At 43.6% G+C, this 24,177-nt stretch overlaps 1 long non-coding RNA gene across 1 annotated transcript in view; it reads left to right on the plus strand.

Annotated features, from left to right (window-relative positions):
- Positions 1-856: 856 nt before the first annotated feature.
- The window catches only part of LOC144771596 (uncharacterized), a 288,041-nt gene continuing 264,720 nt past the window's right edge, over positions 857-24,177 (plus strand). The window contains exon 1 of the long non-coding RNA XR_013599381.1: positions 857-985. This is a non-coding gene — a long non-coding RNA (uncharacterized LOC144771596). The remainder of the gene's footprint in view (positions 986-24,177) is intronic.

Consider the following 24,177-nt stretch of genomic DNA (forward strand, 5'->3'; position numbering starts at 1 on the left):
ATGCGCATGCGCGGGCGGCCGCGCATGCGCATTTCTCATGAGAAATGCGCATGCGCGGGCGCCCGCGCATGCGCATTAGTATCTGAATCGGTGGCGGCGCGAATCCAGGGACGGCGAGAGGGAGCCCCGGGGACGCGGCAGACAAGGTAAGTGTTTTTAAAAGCTTTCTATCCTTTTATTTAAGTATTTAGGGAGGGCGGGAGGGAGGCGGGCGGCGCGTAGTGGGGCTACGCGGAGTGCGCGGGTGGGCGTAGTTTTGCGCCCACTTCGCGTAGCTCCGCGGAGCCCCACTCCGCCCACTACGCCCAGGGTGAGTTTTCATACAAGGTGTGGTATCCTACTTATGTAAAAAGAATCACCATTAAGCCTTACATATGTCAGGTACAAAACATAAATAATACAGGCGTGGTTAGAAGTTTGCGTCTTAACTCACTTTAAATAAACTCCAGAGTAGCACACAGTAATGTTCTCAGATTCTTTAAATACGATGCGCTGTATTCCTAACTCAAAACACAGCGTGTAAGTCTTTCCAGAAATCGGGGAGGAAATCACACTTGAATTATAACTCAATTGTTTTTAGCTCTGGGTATGAGCTTTATATAGAGCCAAAAAATATTAGTCTTTTATAACAATGTCTCAGCAAAGAAAAATGTAAAGCAAAGTTTTTGTAATTCACCAAATATGTCTGTGTCTTTATCCTTGGAATGTCTTCAGGATAATTCTTTATAAAAGTATGTTAAAGAACTTACTTGACAGTCGTTGGTTTAACTTTCTTGCTAACCTTGGTCTTTGTCTTTTTGTTTCAGATCGTTCCGCTTTCGAAGGGGAGCCAGAATCAAGAAGCGCCGGAAACAGCAGGAAGGAAATCGGAGCCGGATCCAGATCCGAGGGAGAGATGCAGGCCCGAAGAGGAGAGGGGCTTGAAAGGAGGAGCCAAGCACCGGAGGACAGAACCCACGCAGAAGCCGAGGAGCAGGATCTTCAGGTAAGCGGGAATGGTCTGACGAGCACAAGCAACAGCTAGCGCTCTGGGCTATCTTTTATAGACAGCGGTGGGTGGGGTTCACATGCGCTGCACATTGTACGATTTTTCATTGAAAACGTGCAGTGCTTCGTTAATATGCAAAACCGTGTTCGAGAGGGTAATAACTGTAGCAAGCAACACGTGGCAACAAGTGAACAACAATCCTTGGTAAAAACAAATCCAGCATTTTGGCAATAATAATTTAACAAACATAGCCATGCCTCAAAGCGTGCATTTATCAAGATTCACTTTATGTTTTATCACATGTAAATAATGTTTATACAATATAATGCACAAAAGAATAGAATGTTATTTCAAGGAAAGGGGACAAGCTCTTTGTTGTGCAGACATCCTAACATGTTGTTTCCTACTTTGTCTTCTTGCTTCTATTCTTTTCCAGCCTTACTCTCTTAATTAGATTATCATATTTCCTGATGGTAACAGGTATGAGGCTGCAAGTGGTTAGAGTTAATAGCGGTAGGAGAGGGTGTGTGTGTGTGCCAACCATGGTTGAGGGGGAGTGCTGCTGACGACACATAGTGAGTCTGGGAAATGTGCAGTCCCTGGCCTGGCAGAAGGTACATATTGGATGACTGAATGTGGAGTGCGTGTTGGTAAAATTAGAATATGACGTGCATAAAGAGAGTAAGGGGCAGATTTATGAAGGCCTTGCGCCGCCGGTGCGTCACTTTATTTGACGCAATGACGGCGCAAACAATGCGCCCTATTTACAACGTGACGCATCTAGGAGATGCGTCACGTTGTAAAGCCCTGCGCCATAAGGAGGCGTTCCTGCGCAGGGGGGGCGTTCCTGCGCAGGAACACCTCCTAAAAGTGGCTGAGTGAAATCTATGAGATTTCACTCAGTCACTTTCAGGACAATGCTGCGTCAAAACCCTGCACCTGCTTGAAGCAGGCGTAGGTCTTGACGCAGCATTGTGGAGATGGGGCACCCCCGAGCCTTGCTGGAGCTGCGTCGCGCTTGCGATGCAGCTCCAGCAATGCGCCACCTCTACGCCACAGATGCGTCACGCATCTGTGCCGTTTTTGCCCCATGGTGCGCCGCATTGTAAATGCGGCGCACCATGGGTGGCGGAGCAGTGGCGCAGGATGACTGGCGCATCCCTGGGGATGCGCCAGTCATCATAAATCTGCCCCTTAGTGTATAGCTGTTTTTGTTATGGAGTTTTCATGACAGAACTGATTAAATTTGCTCGCTGAAAATGTGCAAGCGTAGGGATTCGGGTTTGTGATTGGGGATTATATGGGAATGCACGTTTTCTTAATACAGTGTCTACCCAGGGGGTGGGATGTTCGAAATATTCATTTCACAAGCCTCTCTGGCAGCGATGGTGGCAATGCGCAGATCTTACACAAAATGGATAGGACAGGCACGGGTTGAAGGATATGGAACAATACAAACATAACATGGAATGTGAGGGGGTTAAATTCATTTGTGAAACTTTATAAATTACAAACATATTTGCGGTGACAGTGCATTCAGGTTGCTATGCTACAGGAGACACACCTGCTAGACATTGGAACATAGAAACTCCATAAGAAGTGGAGAGGGAAGCTGTTCGTATTTACATACTTTACCTACGCTAGGGGGATGGCCATATGGGTAGCCCCACAGTTTAAACATAAATACGAGGCGTATGTGAAGGGCAGATATGTGATAGTGCATAGTGAGCTCGATGGTGTAGAGGTGTGCCTGGTGAATGCTTATGCCCCAAATACAGTTGACGGTGAGTTCTTCAACAACATAGAGAGCCTGCTCCTCCCATACATTGGGATGCCATTAATATGGGCAGGTGAACTTAATTGCATGCTCGACTGCTAATTGGACAAGCACCGCCGACATAACACACTAAACCGCTCATGAAGACTGCCCCGAGTTAGGTGATGAGCAGGCTCCATTGTGTAGATATCTGGCGCCATACACATGTAGGTGAACAAGGTTATACTTGTTAAACACCGGCCCGCGAGGTGTAAAGTAGCCTCAACCGTTTCCTGCTCTCTCGGGAGGCGTGTGGTGGAGTAACGAAGACAGAGGCGATGGGACGTTTTTTGTCGGTCCGCGCTCCGGTATTGCTGGAGTGGGGACCTGAAAGAAGTAGGTCGAGGGTCCCATTGTGGTGACTGAAACAGGCCACAGTACGTGACTTGGAATTTAGAGAGGAACTCAGGGTGTTCATTGTAAGTTACTTCGCCATGAAATGGTCAATTACTGGGACCAGAAGTACAGAATGGGACACATTCAAAATGGTTACTAGAGGGGATCATTTGTCCCGTGTGGTGGGCACTAGAAGGTGATTAGAGCTTGAAGTGACAGAGGCAGAGGATAGGATGACCAGGCTTCAACGTGAGGAGCGGGCATCGGGGCGCACCAATGACTCACTCCTGCAGGCACATAGCCGAGTTGGGGAGGTCTGGGAGAGATTGGACTGTCTGGTCCATAAGAAATATCAACAATTACTACATAAGGAGGGTGATAGATCTGGAAGGCTATTGGCATGGTTGCTAAAGTGGGAACTCCCATCCCCACTGATATTGACATTGCGTCGCCCTGTTAGAGTCATGGTCACCACGCAGACTGGTGTCAAAACGGTACTATTTAATCACCTAGATGAAATATACCATGAGGTCCCAGGGGATGAGTTGCCAGTAGAGGGGGGGATCTTCTGGATGTCCCCTTCCCATACCTCAGAGAAGAACAGAGGGAGGAATTGGAGGCAACAATCTAACTAGAGGAATTAAAGGAATCATTACAAGGTATGGCTCACTTTAAATCACCGGGCAAGGACGGGATCCCAATAGAATTCTAACAGACATACACAGATGTTTTGCTCCAACGCCTATTGGAAACCTACAGGAGGCAAAAATGGCTGCATGCCTACCGCGATCTATGAGAGAGGCGCAGATAATCATGCTCCCCAAGCCCGGTAGAAATATAGAAGACCCTTTCCCTACTTTGCAGTGGGAATAGTACATTTAATCCATCCAGAATCTGACACTTACATACTTTTGTTTAATTTGACAATCTTAAATCTAACCCCTCCAAAGTCCATCATTTTCCCTACTGTTGTTTACGAGGGAATGGGAATACCAAATCTGTCCCCTCCATGTCCAGCATTTTCCCCACTTAGAAGAAATAGTAAATCCAACACCTCCAAATTTCAACATTTTTCCTACTGCTGCTAAGATTGAAATGGGACTATAAATCTGATCTCTTCAAAGTCTAACATTTTCCCCAATTTTGCTTACCCTGGAGTGGCAATAGTAAATTTGACTCCTCCAAAGTCCAATATTTTCTCTTCTTTTGCTTTATTTTGTGAATAGTATATCTGACCCCTCCAACACTTTTACTATCTTTGCTTATTTTGGAGTGGAAATAGCAAATGTGACCCCTCCAAAGTTCAACACTTTATCCTACTGTTGCTAGTTTGGAATTGGAAGTGTAAATCTGATTCCATCAATGTCTAACACTTTCCCTACTATTGCTTATGGCCTGATTATGACAGTGGCATTCAGACGCTAACAGACCATCTGTGGCGGTCTGACTGCCGTCAGCCCTTCGGTCCAACTGCCGTATTCTGATACTGGCGGTCAAACCCAGAGCTGTTGGACGCAAGGCCACCACTTCTGCCAGGATCATAGAACCAGATGGTGCAGTCGGAGGAGCATCCCAGAATAGTGGCAGTGCCGAGGCTGGCACCACCACCGGGATTTTAATGACCCTTTCCAACAGCCTCTACATGATGGTAACCCCACCATGAAAAGGTTGCTGAAATGGCATCGGGCGGCCCCTGCACCATAGCTCAGAATAAAATGTGCATGGGCAACATGTGGTGCCCCCCACTCCTGGCACTGTCATGTGTGCACTGTGTGCCACGCATGACACGGTGCGTGGCACACAGTGCACAGACGTATCAGAGGTGCTGCACTGCAGCGGCAATTGCTGCAGCCCTTTTCTATGGCAGCAGCATGCCTCCACGTGTAGCTGCCGACTTTTGACTACCAACCCTGAGGTTGCATCAAAATACGGTTGCCCGACAGCCCGCATGCTTTTCAGCTGTCTCTCTTCTCAAAACCTATCATTGTAATAAGGCTCTTAGTTAGGACTGTTAATAATTATTTTCATTTTATATTTCATTTTTTGTGAATTTTCTTTTTAAAATTATATATTTTCTATAATTTGCTTCATATATATGTTTATAATTAGTTCTTATTTTTTTATTATTAATAATTTTAATGTAATTCATTTTTTATTAACTGCGTAAATATTTTTACATTTTTAAATCATGTACTTTTTTGTTTCATTTCATAAAATGTTTACATGATTTGTATTTATTTTCAATTATATTATTATTTTAAATATCATATTCAACACTAAGTTAAAAATAATGCTGTTTTTTAATGATATTCTGTCCACAATAGTTCCATCTCAATATTTTTGTAGTTCACATACATAGTTTTGCTTACTGATATTTGTGCATCTCGTTATTTTGATTTAGATATTATGCCATAACATGCAATACATATACAGGCAACGAATTCAAAATAAAAATACTGAATTGAAAGAACAACAGGAACTCAAGTGACAGTTCTCAAGTTGACCACAAAGCGGCGAGGCTCCTTTGGCTAGCCTGAATATGAAACATCATCCTGTCTCAGCATATTGTACAACCTGCCCACATACATGAGATCAGCTGCAAAGTGCCACCAGAGTGCTTGAGGCAGATCTTGAGGAGGCGCTCACCTGCTTCTTTGTTGACATTTTGCCAGCTGAATCTTCTTCCTCCTACAACTGGCACCCAAAATAGCAATGAGACCTGCACTAGTCTGGTAGTGGCAAGAGGTGCTGGTGATCCTCTAGGTCCTTTTCACAACACTAGTCCCAAACTGATCAGGTTTTTAAGGCCTTATTGACTACAGGTAAGGACCCCATTTTAGAGGTGTTGAAGAGTTGTGTGACCACTTCCCTATGCCACCAGAGCCTGGGTGGTTGCTCAAGTACATACTGTGTCTGTGACCTGCTAGCAACTCTTCACTGCACCTTTGTGTCACTAGAGTGAGGCCACATAATGTGTGCGGGGAATGTGCTCTAGGATGCCAGGCAAGGCCTGGCTGATCCCATTCGATGAGTGGGAGGACCCATTCTGGTGGGCCAATGAGGAGGGTCTACAGTCAGATGTGAGTGGCATGTGGCAATGCACATCACAGAATCCCTGGTTGGCCACCTACATGAGACATTGCAACAGGAGTGGAGGGTGCCACTTGCACTGAAGCAATACTTAGACCAGAGGAGAAGAGGTGGCAGTACTACAGGCTTGAGGGATCTTCTAAGACTTATGAGTTTGCTGCAACTGGTGTGCCTGGACTTCAGGGTAAGATATTCTCACTTGCCTTGACAATATGGTCTACATTTCACATATTTGAAAACGTATATGAACTTATGAGCTTGAACTAAAAGTGGGTATCTTTGTATGTGCTGTTTCCAATGACTGTGATGAAGAGTGATATCTGAAGGCAGATGCTGTGGGGACATGTAGCCCATCATGGTGTGCCACATGAGCCGTGATTCTTAAAAGCTGTTAAGATGAGATGATCTCTACTATTACTGTGTTCTTGGGAAAACTGAAGCAAATAAATCCAAGCTTTATTTTGACGTAAAGCACAACACAAAGACAATGGAGAGTCAGCAACCTCTGCAACTAGAGAAAAGGCAAGTCTAGTTGCTGATTTTGGACATCTAAAACATAATTTCAAGCATAAATGGGAAAATAGACTCCCTTACAATGCACATAAATCGTGAAAAGAGGATTGGAAAACCAACATACCCCATACCTGGCGAAGTGCAGCATTTCTAATATTGTGGTGGACACATCCATCTAGAAATGGAAAGCCTGTACAGGTGGAAACAATAATTGAAGTATTCAAAATCAGAAATGAAGACGTAGAAGCAAGTTAACAACGACGCATCATGAATATTGTGAGAAAAACAGAATCTGCAAGAAAGATGGAATCATTTGTGGAGCAATTGCTTTTCACACTTTTAGTATGTCTTTTAGTATGTCAATCTGTTTGCTTTTTTGTGGTGCGGTCTTCAATCATTAATACAGAGAGTCCTTTGTGAGTCCCATTAAGGCCCATCTTTGCCCATCTATCGAACTGTAGGGAACAGAATGCGCATTTCTGCTTATCAAAGGAAGGTTACATACCTTACATACAGAGGGGGCTTTCTCTATTTTACCTGATTTCACTTTGGCTGTTCAGGAGTCATGAGATGCATTCTGTTCTGTCATTAAGTACAAGAAACTCCAACATGTGCATGCTATATTTGGCTAGATCACTGTGAAGGGTAAGTGCATGTCCTGACTAACCTATAAACCTCGGCGTTTTTGAAGAATGGGGGAAGCATCCATGCATTTTGTTGAAACAGCGAAAGGCAACTTCTCAAGATGGAGCGATCCTGCTATTTCATCAGAAATGTCACTGGCTGCTGGTTTGTACCAGAAACATGTGCTTACAGCCCTTATCCTACTCAGACTTTTACAGCTCCTACTGATAATATCATGCTTCATGTGGTTTGATGGTTTGTCTTTACACTGTTTGATGGTTTGGGTTTTTGGGATGATATGCGTTATCCACTGAAAGTTTGGGTGTTAGTGTGAAGGGGAGAAGCAGTGGTACACATGACATCTACAGCCAGAACCACTTGGTATATGCCCCATGAGTAAATACTTTGTCAATTAGTATTCATGATTAGAGTGGTATTAGCCTTCAGACCAGTATTTCTATGACACATAATCTATATTACAAAAGTCGAGGTCTACGTATAATGCTTCGTATCACTATTGCCAAAGGTAACAGGTGCTTACGTACTTTGATAGACATAATGTGGATAATGCACTATTACCGGATACCCATTCACAAGGTATGCTGACCAAATTTTCGCCTAAAAACCAAGCTTACTCAACTTCTTTCTATTTTACTCTATGCACTCCATACGCGTGGCAATACTCATTAAGCAGAGCACACTTCCCCCACACCTGCAGGCACAGAAGGCAGATGCTTAGTAATACAAGGTGTCCTGAAATGTGTCAATATTGTTATATTCAAAACATATGGCACTACCTTAAACAACCTCTCCTTCTTTCAGGCTGTGATGGTGGCTTGTGTGCATCACTTCCAACAATTGATTGTCTGAGAGGGGACATCGAGGTTACTTTAAACCTCTGCTGAATACACGAAGTGCAATGGCTGTGAGAGAACTGTCACCCTTACTAAGGTAGCACAAACTGATAGATATTTGGAGAGACAGATTTCCATTGTGCTTGGAGTATACCTTCCACTCAGCAGTGGATACCATGTCATCGTGTTTATATTACTGGCTGGGCACTAGGACTGATTTAATCTCTCGATATGACTTGTAAACTGTCTATTCATTGTTCATTTCAAGTTTCAGGTCACTATTTCTGGCAGTGGTCTACTATCCCACACATGGCAATTGCAATCTATGCCATTGTTAGACTCAGTCTTTCATAAAGAATTGGAACAGACCATTGGAGCGTACATTTAGCTCTTTGTCAGCTCTAAGCACTGTAGGTGACCTTGCAGGTGACAATTAGGAGGGTCTGTCTGACGAAGCATTCTGCGATACTTCGATCCAGCTGTGCTTGACCTAGAGACTACCTGCCGAGATATTAGAGGTGCGAAGGGAAGAAGGGAATAGTTACTATTCATTCAACATTGCAGGACTATTCAGAGGCAGTAGACAGGGAGGTCAAGCTTTCAGACACACACTCTGCAGCGTGTGTACACAGTTAAGATAACCTGAGCGAAGCGCTTTCAAAACTGATCAGTCATGGGCATCAAGTGGTAACACTGTGATAAAGAGAGACCTGGGAGAGTGCGTGTATGACATTAATTGTACATAACTGGACTTTGCCTCATTCGGCTTTGAATTGTACAGTTCATGCACCGCTGCTGCCAAGTCAGAGCTATCATCACATTTCAGACTAGTTCCATTGGCATGGATTGGCATCGTGAGCACTTACTCCTAAACATCATTCTGCCGAAATGCAAGTGCACATGTCCTGGGACTGCCGGTCTCCCTGCTAAGATTTATAATGAATACATTCATATTCTATCTTGCATCGCTTTCCTATGTATGAGGCAAAATGTTCAGGAGTCCTCCTGCTCATGTTGCCCGAGCATGCTTAGCAACTCTTCCCAGGCCAGATAAGCCCCCACTATTGCTCGTAATAAATGTAGCCAGCCAGTTGATACCCCCACTGATTGAGCTTTTCCTGCCAGATAAAAACAGTTTAACACTTGATGCATCCACGTCTCGTAACTTAAGTACTCTGTATTCACTGCTTTATCAGAAAAGTAGTCGAGGTGATGGCTGTAGTCTTCAATATAAACACAAGAGAGAGGGGTGAGGGTCAAGAAAATTTATACTCTAACACCCCAAACCCCAAAGAAACTCGATTGTATGCACAAGGGGGGTGTATAGAGTGAGTTATATCAACAAATTAATAAATGTGACCAAACAGAGGAAGCCCCAATAGGGCAAATTCCTCTATTTGAAAAAACTGCCCTCACCCACATACCGAAGTATGTGACATGCTTCATCATCGGGCCTGCTTGCAAAACACCCTGGTGTAGCCACACACAGGGCGGAGCATGAGGGAGGGGGAAAAAAATAATAAACTTTTCTTAACGAGACTTACAGTCAAGACAAATGGACATATACAACATATAACAAAAATCTTGGTGAAAGTAGTGTAAACTCCAAGTGATCACCACTGAAAAAAGTGCGACGAAGGGTGCAGTTAGAGAAAGTGATTTAAAACTGATTAAGGGTGTCAACCAGAACACAACCTTTATTAAGCTTTTCTTGACACCCCTATCAGGATTAAAAAGAAAGAAGAGGATGGGAAAAAGCCACAATGAGATAGTTAGGAATCTCAAGGCTACCCTCCTACCACTGCCAGAGTCAACATGTTTTGACCGCTCTGTATGTGCCCAAGGGGTCACTCCGGTCTTCTTCAGGACCGTCACATTCAGTGTCACTCTGGGTTTTTCCGTATTTCGGATAATAATACCCTTGCGGTGAGGTGGGTCCACTGGATCCGTACACCTCCCGTAGTGAGTGTGGAGACAGTTCCCTCAAGTGCGGGAAAACATGTACTGTTGTGAAAAGAGAAGACAGTGTAAACAACATTAGTAGTCATATATTCTTACTGCTATTCCCTTTTCATTATGTCTCCTTCAGGCAAAACTCATTGGGGTTCCATTATCTAACATGGGGCTATACACCCGATATCAAAATGTACCCAGGAGTCCTGCTCAAGTATGTCTTAACGTAAGTCCATTCTTAACCTGATAAAAACAATGTGCAGGCCTTTGTAATATATCCATTTCCTTACATATTAGTAGATATTGGTATCCCAATGCCACAAAACCTTTGATGCGAATGGAGATTGGACATGTATTCCTTGGGTGGGTTAAACTGTGATGCACAATTCCAATCACCATGATTGCGATTGATGGTACAGCTTCGGCAACCGTTAAAATGTAAAGGAGGACAAGATCGAGGTGCCATCTTTCTCCTACTTTGTTTGACTCTAAAGTGTAGTCACTGCCAAGCAAACATGAGCTCGGAAGAGGTTAAATTAAGCATTCCCGCTCCAATCTGAGCAACACTAGTGAAAGTGTTGGACTTTGGAGATGTTCATTTTACTATTTCGACTCCAGTCTGATAAAAGTAGGGGAAATGTTGCTCTTCGGAAGAGGCAGATTTACTATTCCTAAGCCTAATTAAATAAAAGTATTTAAATATACACATACAATTACAATTTTAAAATATCTTTAAAATAAATGTTTGCATGTCATATTAAACAAATAAAATGAATGTACTAAAAATACAATTTATATTATAAATAGAATAACAATTATTTAAAAAAGAATTCCAAAATTTTCTATTAAAATGCATCCCAAACTACAATGAAAAAAAACGATAAACAAATAAATGTAATTAAGTATTGGACTGTTAAGGTGTCATATTTACTATTTGCAGTGCAATCTGAGCTTCCAAGCAAAAGTAAGGAAAGTGATGAACTGTGTAGGGGTCAATGATACAATTCCCACTCCAATGTGAGCAACATTAAGGAAAGTGTTGGAATTTGCAGAGGTCATATCTACTAATCCCTTTCTAATGTAAGGAAAATTAGGGAAAGTGTTGGACTTTGGAAGGGTCAGATTTACTATTCCCACTCCAATGTACGAAATACTATGGAAACCTTACTATCCACACTCCAATTTTAGCAACAGTAGGAAAAATGTTGAATGTTGAAGGGGTCGAATGTACTATTCTCACAAACAAAAGTATGGAAAGTGTTGGACTTTGGAGGGGTCAGACCTACTATGCGCACCGAAACCATGGTGGCGGTCCTCAGACTGCCAGACTGCCTATCTTCCCACCGCATTAGAACTGTGGTGGTTGGACCATTACTAGACCACTGACGCCCATGATCCATGATCACTGGTGGTGGTGCAGTTGACTGAGGCTGCCAATATGATGACAGTGCCGCTGCAGCACTGCCAAGCATATTAGGAGTTTCCTCAAGCCACACTTTTAATGACGGTCGCATCGCCATGAAAAGTGAGGCGGTGAGAAAACAAAGGGGGCCCTACAGGGCCCCTTCTGCAACTGTACCATGGTGCATGCAGGGGAGCACATGGTGTGCCTCCACTGTCTGCATGCACCCCAATGTTCCTGCACAGACCAAGTGCACAACATTGTGCATTTTAGTCCATGCAGGAACAAGCTTTGGCATCCCCATTGCGGTGCCTATTTCAAAGGAACCACCGTGGGAACAACAAAGAAATGCCCACCACAAACTTAAAAAGTGGTAATATGGCAGGCGGTCTTTTTTGGCTTTGGCGGTGTGGGAGCGGGGCGGCAGCATGGTGGCCCTGCTCCCAAACCGCCATAGTCAGAATTAGGCACTAAGAAACAGTAGGAAAACCTCTGGACTTTGTAGGGGTTACAACTACGATTCTCACTCCAAACAGAGCAACAGTAGGGAAAGTGCTAGTTATGAGACAGTTCAGATGTACTCATCCAAATGCTTAATTTTGGGATTTTTTTTTTTAATATGCACAAAAAAGTTACCATTTGAAAATATCTTTAAAAAAAGTGAATGTCTTTATTAAATATATAACAAATAAAATTAAAAGTAATAAATACACATTTATAATACAAATGGAAAAATGGAAAGGTTTTCATTTAAAACACTTCCCACTTCCCTAAAACACAAACATCGAAAATCAATAACAATTATTTTAAAAATTAATATTATACATTAAGATGTTAAAGGGTTATTAATACAACAAAATAAATTAACACAAATAATGAATAAAATAAGAATGAACACAATAAAAAAGAAATACATTGTCAATTAAATAATTAATTAAAATCAACACATAATTAAAATAACAATAAAGAAATTAATTCAAACAATAAACCAATTATTACAATTTAAATATTTAATACAAACTAAAGATTTGAATATTTAAAATCTTTCCATTTTAATCCCTACAAACTCTCCAACCGGCAATGAAATTATTAATGTATTACTAAATAAAAAAGTTAGATTTCATAAAAAAATACAAAATATACTAAAACAAATCAAACGCATAATATTGCAATAATACTAACATACTACTTTCCAATACTAACATACCAATGAGTTATCAAACTACTTAAAATTATATTGTATTCAATTACATTAAAACACCATATTATATACTTTATTTAAAAAAAAGAAAAATAATAAAATGTTATCTTACATTAGCTAAAAACTCAATATTCTTAGCTTCCACAGCTTGTCCCATGACATTCTTGACATCACAATATTTTTGACACAATAGCTGTGTCTCACAGTGTGTTTTCCTCAATATTGTGTTAAAATACCTTTTGCTCATTGGGCGGTAGACTTTCATTGTCCCTTTACTTGGATGATATTCTCCTCTATATTAGGAATCCTGCCAGTTGTTTATCACCTTTTATTTGAAGATTTGTCACATTTACGGGCCTCTCTCGTCTGTACATAAACTAGGTCCAATAATCTAGAGCTTCGCAGCCCGCCATTCTGTATGACAGTGTCAGAAATTTACTGTGATATGTGGATGTTTCTCATTTCAAGCCAATTAAATAATTAGAAATGGTGCGTTAGTGACATTAGGATGTTAAAAAGAGGTATATTACCTGAAGCAGAACCATAATTTCTATAAATGCCTCTTTACCCACCAAGAATAACAATAAATCAATCCAGTGACCAACCAGTATGTCAATTCTCCCATAAGTGACACCATACTTGTCTTTAATAACTGTGCATCTATTTCACAATAGATGTCCATACCTAAACAGCAGAATAGAAAGGCAAGTTCACAAGAGATAGCATCGGAAGTAAGCAGAAAAACACATTTTGAGCTATAACACTGTATCCCAGGCTCATTTATTCGTTACTGGCTTCATCGCCAGGGCTGGACTGGTAACCAAAAGCAGCCCTGGCAAAAAAAATTCAAACCAGTTTTGCTCCTGTCCGCCTTGCTTTCTCATATTTATCTCCTTCTCTAGCTTTCCTCTCTCTATCACTCTCTTGAAGCCGCTTTGCCTTTCCTGGGGAAGATGGAGGTAGTAACAGAGGCGCCAGCAGCGGTCTCCGGCACTAAAATCTGGCCTCCAAATCTTCCAGCCAACCGGGGACATGCCTGGCAGAAAAAACAGACAGTCCAAGCCTATTCATACTCCTTCTCTACTCCATTTCTGTGATCAAAGCAAATACTGCATTCCACTTTGAACATTTGGAGGTGTTGTGTCTACCCCTTAATACCCCCCCACCCCAAGGAAGTTAATCCAGTAATCTGTCCATGCTGGGCCTCAACAACCTGATTGAGTGTGAAGGCTGTGAATCACTTTATTCTCCTCGTTTGCCTCTTGGGACCAATACCTCACTCCCACCTACAATGGAGGCTATGGGTCAATCACAATTGCAGAAGTTGGAGTTTTGAAACATGGGTGAACACTGTCCAAACTGTGCGTTTCTGACTCTGCAGACAGTTAAGGACGCTGCAGGCAGTTGGCCTCATTACATTGTTTTATCTTTTAGATCATGGGCAGCTGTACAAGCGGCATGGGCCACCTTCTCTGCAGAACCTCGACCCTAATGCTATTTATCCACTATTCTCAAATCTTGATTGATGTCCATTAACCACCCAGTTTTAAACAGTTGGACAGAAAAGCATTGCAGGTAAAGGTCAAAGGAGAAACGGAACAGGTTCAGCTGTCCCAAAACTGGAGAAGCATCTTTAGATGCTAGTCATAAAGAAATACCTTTACATTTTACAAAAACTGTTCCCCTTCTTTTTGTTGAAAAATCAACTATCCCTGGACAGTTAATGCTACCCTTTAGGTTTGAAATGGAGGTGTTTTTTTTTATCTTTGGGGTAAAGCTGAGGTAATTACAGATAGTTTTACTGTTTAAGAGGAATCTGAACTGATATTGATTGAATTTCTTGTTATATCTGTTTTACCTGGGTCTGGATCTGTAGCGACGACCTTGTTCGCCTATTAGTTTTTAGACCAGTAGTAGGATTACCCCTTTTGAAAGTCATTAATAAAAGCATTACATTTAGAAACAGGCACCACAGGATCTACCATTGCACTTCGCACTTTTTTATGTCAAGCCTAGTGGCAACTCACATGAGCTGCTCGCTCTGCGAGACTCCTGTAGTAGAGTATGGGAGAGAAGCCACACCCACTCTCCACCCATATTTTTCATTAGCTTTTGTCCTTGTCTTTTGTAAATGCTGCCATCAGATTCGTTAATAGGCTTGTTAGTCCTTACTTAGGACCGCCTTGTCTTCATTTGTAACCTTCCACGGCTACTGGCCCTTTTACGTTGGTTCTTACACAGGACCTGTTATTTAGTCTGTAAACACTATTTGCTTTATTGAGTTTCTCTTACTGCAAGCCGGACATGCGCTGCTTCAACTGAAACTGCTTGTGTGTTTTTTTAAGCAACACGGCCGCCCCCGTAACATGGGCTCCTGCTTTCAATGACTTTAACCCGTCATTCTGACGTGTCTGCTTCAACCCCTAGTAAAATGGATTTAGAAATGATTAGCGAATTAAGTCATGTCAATTCCAGGTAGCACATAATCCTGTGCTAATGGGCTGAAGCTGACAACAACACATCTGTGTTACACAGGACTTTAAGTGCGCCGGGTCTCACCAGTGCAGAGCACCAGCAGTTTTTTAAAGGAGGCCTCGAAACAGGTCTCTATCGGGCTCTGTTTTGTGCCCTGGCACAGGCGGTCCATTTTTTTCCGGACTGCAGTGACAGCAGGCACATCAATGTGCGTGTGCTTACACTACTCACTTCTCACTAATGGAGAATTTATGGCATGACGTCATGCCAGGTGAGCATTGTAGGGTGGGAACTCCTTTAAAGGGAGTCATTTTCTCTCTGATTTCCCTTCTCTTTTTAAAATCCAGGAACAGCAACATTGTTGTGGTGTCACCACAGCATTAAGTGGAAGCTTTTACAATATTATATACAAGCCATAGTTGCTGCTTATTTACCTTATACAACTAACAGCCATTGACAAGGCCAATAGTCCTTGCTTGTTATAGGTATGGTGTTACTTATTGTATCATATATCTGGATGCAATGACAGAAACAGCAAACTACAAGTCAGGAGGAACACTATGCTGAGCACAGATGTTTAGCTTATGTGTTTTTAAGCCATGCCTTTAACTACACTTGCCATGCCCCTTCGGGAGACACACCCAGGGGCTTATCACCAAGCAATAGCGATAATTATCGCTATTGCTTGGTTAGAGACAAAATTTTACCGGTGAGCTGCGGCGATTTTTATCACAGATAAACCTTGGTATTACCAAGGTTTATCGCAAATGCGATAAAAAACGTCCGCAATGCATGAATATCGCTGAAAAGTCAGCGATATTTATGCATTACCGAGCTAATGCTCTTAGCCATGTTATCCACCTCCCATTGGATAACATGGCTAAGAACTGCTCAGGGCAGGTGTTAGCTTTTGGAGATATTCGCGCTTAGCGCGAATATCTCCAAAAGTTGGTAATAGGAGATAGCGATGTTAGCGACTGTTTCCAGTCGCTAACATCTTGGCACGCCCACTTTGCATGTAATTAGTGATAAATATCTCTGCATGCAAAGTGGGGCCCAAGATGGTCGCTATCTCCTACTAGCTGTCGCGAACTGGTGTTAGTGACAGCTAGGTAATAGGGAGATAATTTTATCTCCGCTTTCTTGGCTTTTAAAGCCAAAAAAGCAGAGATAAACCCCCTTGATAATATGCCCCCCAGTTTTTTAATCCCACTTAAAGTGTTACATGTCATCTGTTCTAAAGCCACCTGAGGCATTGTTTTCAAACCCTGTTTTATTAACAACACCACCACCAATACCAGCACCAACACCAATGCCACCAATACCACCACCACCACCAATACCACCACCACTACCAATACCACCACCACCAATACCCCTACCACCACCAATACCAATACCACCACCGCCATCAATACCACCACTACCAATACCACCACCACCAATACCACCAGCAATACCAATACCACCACCACCAATACCACCATCAATACCACCACCACCACCAATACCACCACCAACAATAACGCCATCACCACCAATACCACAACCACCACCAATACCAACACCAATACCAACACCAATACCACCACCACCAATACCACCTCTACAACCACCACCACCAATACACCACCACTAATACCACCAACACCTCTACCACCAATACCACCACCACCACCAATACCACTGCCACAAATACCACTACCAATGATACCAACACCACCAATAAAAATACCACCACCCATACCACCACCACCAATACCACCCCAACCAATACCACCACAACTAATACAATACCATCACAACCAATACCACCATCAATACCTCCACAATCAATACCATCACCACCAATACCACCACCACCAATGCCACCACCACTACCAATACTACCACCACCAATGCCACAACCAATGCCACCACCAATACCCCCACCACCACCGATACCAATACCAATACCACCACCACCATCAAAACCACCACTACCAATACCACCACCACCAATACCATAACCACCACCACCAATACCACCATCAATAATACCACCACCACCACCAATACCACCACCAACAATAACGCCACCACCAACAATACCACAACCACCACCACCAATACCACCACCACCAATACCACTGCCAATACCAATACCACCACCAATACCACCACCACCATTACCACCACCACCAATACCACCACCAATATCAATACCACTGCCAATACCAACACTACCACCACAAATACCACTATTAATACCACCACCACCAATACCACCACCACCAATACCACCACCACCATTACCAATACCATCACCACCAATACCACCACCACAACCAATACCACCACCACCAATACCATCACAAATACCAACACCACCACCAATACAACCACCAATGCCACCATCATTACCACCAATACCACCAATACCAGCACCAATCCCACCACCACGTTAACACAACCAATACCACCACCACCAATAAAAATAACACCAATATCACCAATACCAATAGCACCAATGCCAATACAACCAACCCCAGCACCAACAATACCACCAATACCACCATCACCACCAACACGCAACCACCCATTACACCACCATCACCACCATACCACCACTACCAAAATATCACCAATACCACCACCACCACCAATACCACCACCACCAATACCGCCACCCCCAATACCACCATCACCAATACCAATACCACCACCAATACCACCTCTACCAATACTACCACCAATACAATACCACCATCTCCAATACCACCACTAATACCACCTCTACCAATACCACCACCAATACCAATGCCACCACCACCAACGATACCACCACCACCAATACAAATACCACCACCCATACTACCACAACTAATATCAATACCACCACCACCAATACCACCAATACCAATACCATCACCACCAATATTACTACAATCAATACCACCACCACCACCAATACCACCACCACTACCAATACCACCACCACCAATACCTCCATCACCAATACCACCACAATCAATACCTCCACCTCCCATACAACCACCACTAATACCACCAATACCACCACCACACATACCAACCCCAGGGCCAACACTAATACCACCATCACCACCAATAGCACCACCATCACCAATACCACCACTACCAATACCACCACAACACCACCACCACCAATACCACCACAACCAATACCACCACCACCACCATTACCACCACCACCAATACCACCACCAGTACCATCACAGATACGACCAATAACACCACCAGTATCACCACCACCAATACCACCACCACACCACCAATACCACCACCAATTTCACTGCCAATACCAATACCACCACCACCACCAATACCGCCTCCACCAATACCACCACTATCACCACCAATACCCCACCACCATCAATACCACCACCACCAACAACATCACCACCACTAATACCACCAAGAACTCCACCATCAATACCACCAACACCACCAATACCACTGCCACAAATACCACCACCAACTATACCACCACCACCAATACAAATACCACCACCCATACCACCACCACCAATACCACCACAACCAATAACACCACAACTAATACCAATACCACCACCACCAATACTACCACCACTACCAATGCAACCTCCACCAATACCACCACCAATACCCCCACCACCACCAAACCACCACCAATACCAATACCACCTTATCCACCACTAAAACCACCACCACCAATGCCACTACCAATACCATACCACCACCAATACCACCATCAATACCACCACCAGTATCACCACCAACAATAACGCCACCACCACCAATACCACCACCAATACAAACACCACCAATACCACCACAAATACCAATACCACCACAAATAATACCACCACCACCAATATCACCACCAATCCCACCACAAATACCACTTCCAATACCAATACGACCACCATTACCATCACCACCACCACCAATACCAATAACACCACCACCACCAATACCAATACCACCACCAATACCATCACCACCAATACCACCACCACCAATACCACACCAATATTAATACCACTGCCAATTCCAACAGTACCACCACCAATACCACCAAAACCAATACCACCACCACCAATACCAGCACCACCAATACCACCACTACCATTTCCAATACCATCACCACCAATACCAATGCCACCACCAGCAATACCACCACCACAAATGCTACCACCACCAGTACTACCACCACCAATACCACAACCACCAATACCACTGAGACAACCAATACCACCACCAATGCCAACACCACCAATACCATCACACATACTACCAATACCATCACTGCAAATGCCACCACCACCAGTACTACCACCACCAATACCACAACCATCAATACCACCGAGACAACCAATACCACCACCAATGCCACCACCACCAATACCACCACCACAAATGCCACCAATACAACCATCAATGCCACCATCATTACCACCACCAATACCACCAGTACCAGCACCAATACCACCAACACCAACAACACAACCAATACCACCACCACCAATAAAACCACCACCAATATCACCAATATCAATACCACCAATGCCAATACAACCAACACCAGCACCAACAATACCACCAATACCACCATCACCTCCAACACCACACCACCTTTTACTCCACCATCACCACCATACCACCACTACCACAATACCACCACCAATACACCCAATACCACCAATATCACCACCACCACCAATACCACCAACTTCACCAATACTGCCACCACCAATACCAACACCACCATCACCTCTACCAATACCACCACCAAAACCACCTATATCACTAAAACCAATACCACCACTACCAATACCACCAGCACTACCAATACCAATGGCACCACTACCACCAATACCACCACCACCACCAATAGCACCACTAATACCACCAATATCACCAACACCACCACCACCATGCCACCACTACCAATACCAATATCACCACCAACACCACCACTGCCAATTCCAGTACCAACACCACCAATACCAATACCACCACCACCATGCCGCCACCACCAATACCAATAACATCACCAATACAAATCCCATCACCACCAATAACACTAATACCAATACCACTACCAACACCACCAATACCACCACTACCAATACCACCACCACCAATACCACCACCACCAATCGCGTTACCACCACCGCCAATACCAATACCACCACCAATACCACCAATGCCACCACCACCACCAATACCACTACCAATACCACCAATACCGATAACACCACCACCAATACCGCCACCATCAATACCACCACCACAATTACCAATATCACCACCACCACCAGTAACACCACCACAAATGCCACCACCACCACCATCACTACCAATACCACAACTACCAATACCAATACCACCACCAATACCTTCAATACCATGAAAATACCACCAATACCACCACCAATGCCACCATCAATACCACCACCAATACCAGTACCAATACCACCACCACCAACAACACAACCAATACACCACCACCAATGCCACCCCCACCAATATCACCAATACCAATACCACCAATTCCAATACAACCAACACCACCACCACAATACCACCAATACCACATCCACCACCACCAATAACCCACCACCAATTACACCACCATCACCACCATACCACCACAACCACAATACCCCCACTACCACAATACCACCAATACCACCACCATCAATACACCCAATACCAACAATACCACCGCCACCACCAATACCAATACCACCATCACCAATACCAATACCACCACCAATACCACCTCTACCAATACCCGACCAAAACCACCAATACCAATACCACCACCACCAATACCAACACCACCACCACCACCACCACCAATACCAGTACCAAAACCACCAATACTATGTTTCCTCCCCGTGTTACTTTGACACAAATGATGCAAGTATGTTACCTGTAATTTGCAGATCCTAACGTGATTTCTTTGATTGTACTGATGTATCTATGTAACCTGTAACCTCCCCTCCCTAATGTAAAGCGCTCTGATACCTTCGGGTCTAGCCAGCGCTATATAAAACTGTTCAAATAAATAAATAAACCACCAATGCCAGCATCAATACCACCACCAATACCACCAATACCAGCACCATTATCGCCAACAAACAACATAACCAATACCACCACCACCAATATCACCAATATCAATACCACCAATGCCAGTACAACCAACACCACCACCAACAATACCACCAATACCACCACCACCAATAACCCACCACCAATTACACCACCATCCCCACCATACCACCACTATCACAATACCACCAATACCCCACCAATACACCCAATATCACCAATACCACCACCAATACCACCACCACCACCAATACTGCCACCACCAATACCACCATCACCAATACCAATACCACCACCAATGCCACCTCTACCAATACCACTACCAAAACCACCAATACCAATACCACCAATTCCACTAAAACCAATACCACCACTACCAATACCACCAGCACTACCAATACCAATAGCACCACTACCACCACCACCACCAATAGCACAACCAATAACACCAATATCACCAATACCACCACCACCATGTCACCACCACCAATACCAATATCACCACCAACACCACCACCAACAGCACCACTGCCAATACCAGTACCACCCCCACCAATACCGCCACCAATATCACCAATTCCACCACCACCATGCCACCACCACCAATACCAATACCACCAACAACAACACTAATACCAATACCACTACCAACACCACCAAGACCACCACCACCAATACTACCAACACCAATCCCATTACCACCACCGCCAATAGCAACACCAATACCACCAATGCCACCACCACCACCAATACCACCACCACCATTACCATTACCACCACCACCAATACCAATACCACCACCACCAATACCACCACCACAAATGCCACCACCACCAATACCACCACCACCAATACCATCACCACCACCAATACCTCCAATACCATCAAAATACCACCAATACCAGCACCAATACCACCACCACCAACAGCACAACCACATCACCACCACCAATACCACCACCACCAATATCACCAATACCTGCAATGCCAAAACAACCAAAACCACCACCAATACCTCCAATACCACCACCACCACCAATATCCACCACCAATTACACCACCATCACCACCATACCACCACTACCACAATACCACCACTACCACAATACCACCAATATCACCACCACCAATACACCCAATACCACCACCACCACCACCGCCAATACCACCACCGCCACCACCAATGCCACCACCACCACCAATACCAGAACCACCAATACCACAACCTATACCACCAATACCACCACCACCAATACCACCACCACCAATACACCCAATACCACCACCACCACCACCAATACCACCACCACCATCAATACTGCCACCACCAATACCAATACCACCATCACCAATACCAATACCACCACCAATCCACCTCTACCAATACCACCACCACAAATACCACTAAAACCAATACCACCAGCACTACCAAGACCAATAGCACCAATACCACCACCACCACCAATAGCACCACCAATACCACCAATATCACCAAGACCACCACCACCACCATTCCACAACCACCAATCCCAATATCACCACCAACACCACCACCAATAGCACCACTGCCAATACCAGTATCACCACAACCAATACCACCACCAATATCACCAATACCAGCACCACCATTCCACCAATACAGATACCACCACCAATACCAATAACATCCCCAATACGAATACCACCACCACCAATACCACCACCAATAACACTAATACCTACCAGATTTTAAATAAAGCAGCTAAACTTCATTCACTTGTTTTGGATAAAGACATTTTTTCTCATCGTTCGCACTCTTGGACTGTAGTAAATGGCTATAAGACACTGACACCGGCACTGTTTTTGGAAACAACTTATTCCATCTTTATTAAAAGAAAGCTGATGTCATTGAGATTTGGTAACTTTCCAACATTAGCTGATGAACCAGCCTGGAAACGGCAGGTAGCTGTCTCATGTCGTTTGTGTGGCAGCTCCAAAGAAGATCTTATACATATAATTTGCCATTGTAAGACGCTGTCTAAGGAACGGTCATATTATTTAAAGAGTAGTTTTCAGATTAAGAGGTTGCGAACATGTAGATCTGCTACTATTGGATGCCTGGACACAACTGCCCCTCGGTTACATTGTAAGCTGGTGAAGTTCTTGCAGGCATTTGAGAAACGCATTAAACACCATGAAGATATGTAATGCTAATGATTTGAACTATTGCACAATGATGTAAATATTGATCGGAAATCTTTGAGTTTTACTTTTTGCCATATAATAGACATTTTATTGCTAATTTTAACGTAATTTTATAAAACAAAACAAAACATTTTCATTTTATATAATGGATGTGTTTTTATCTAGCAAATTGTTATGGTTTTAATTTACTGAACAATAAAGTTTATTATTATCACTAATACCTACCACTACCAACACCAGCAATACCACCACCACCAATACTACCACCACCAATCCCATTACCACCACCGCCAATACCAATACCACCAATGCCACCACCAATACCACCACCACCAATACCACCAATACCAATACCACCACCATCAATACCACCACCACCATTACCAATACCACCACCACCAATACCAATGCCACCACCACCAATACCACCACCACAAATGCCACCACCACCACCACCAATACCACCACCACCAATAGCACAACCACCAATACCATCACCACCACCAATACCTCCAATACCATCAAAATACCACCAATACCACCACCAATGCCACCATCAATACCACCACCAACAACAGAACCAATACCACCACCACCAATGCCACCACCATCAAT

Source organism: Lissotriton helveticus, chromosome 1_1 (assembly GCF_964261635.1).
Source record: "Lissotriton helveticus chromosome 1_1, aLisHel1.1, whole genome shotgun sequence".
Taxonomy (NCBI): domain Eukaryota; kingdom Metazoa; phylum Chordata; class Amphibia; order Caudata; family Salamandridae; genus Lissotriton; species Lissotriton helveticus.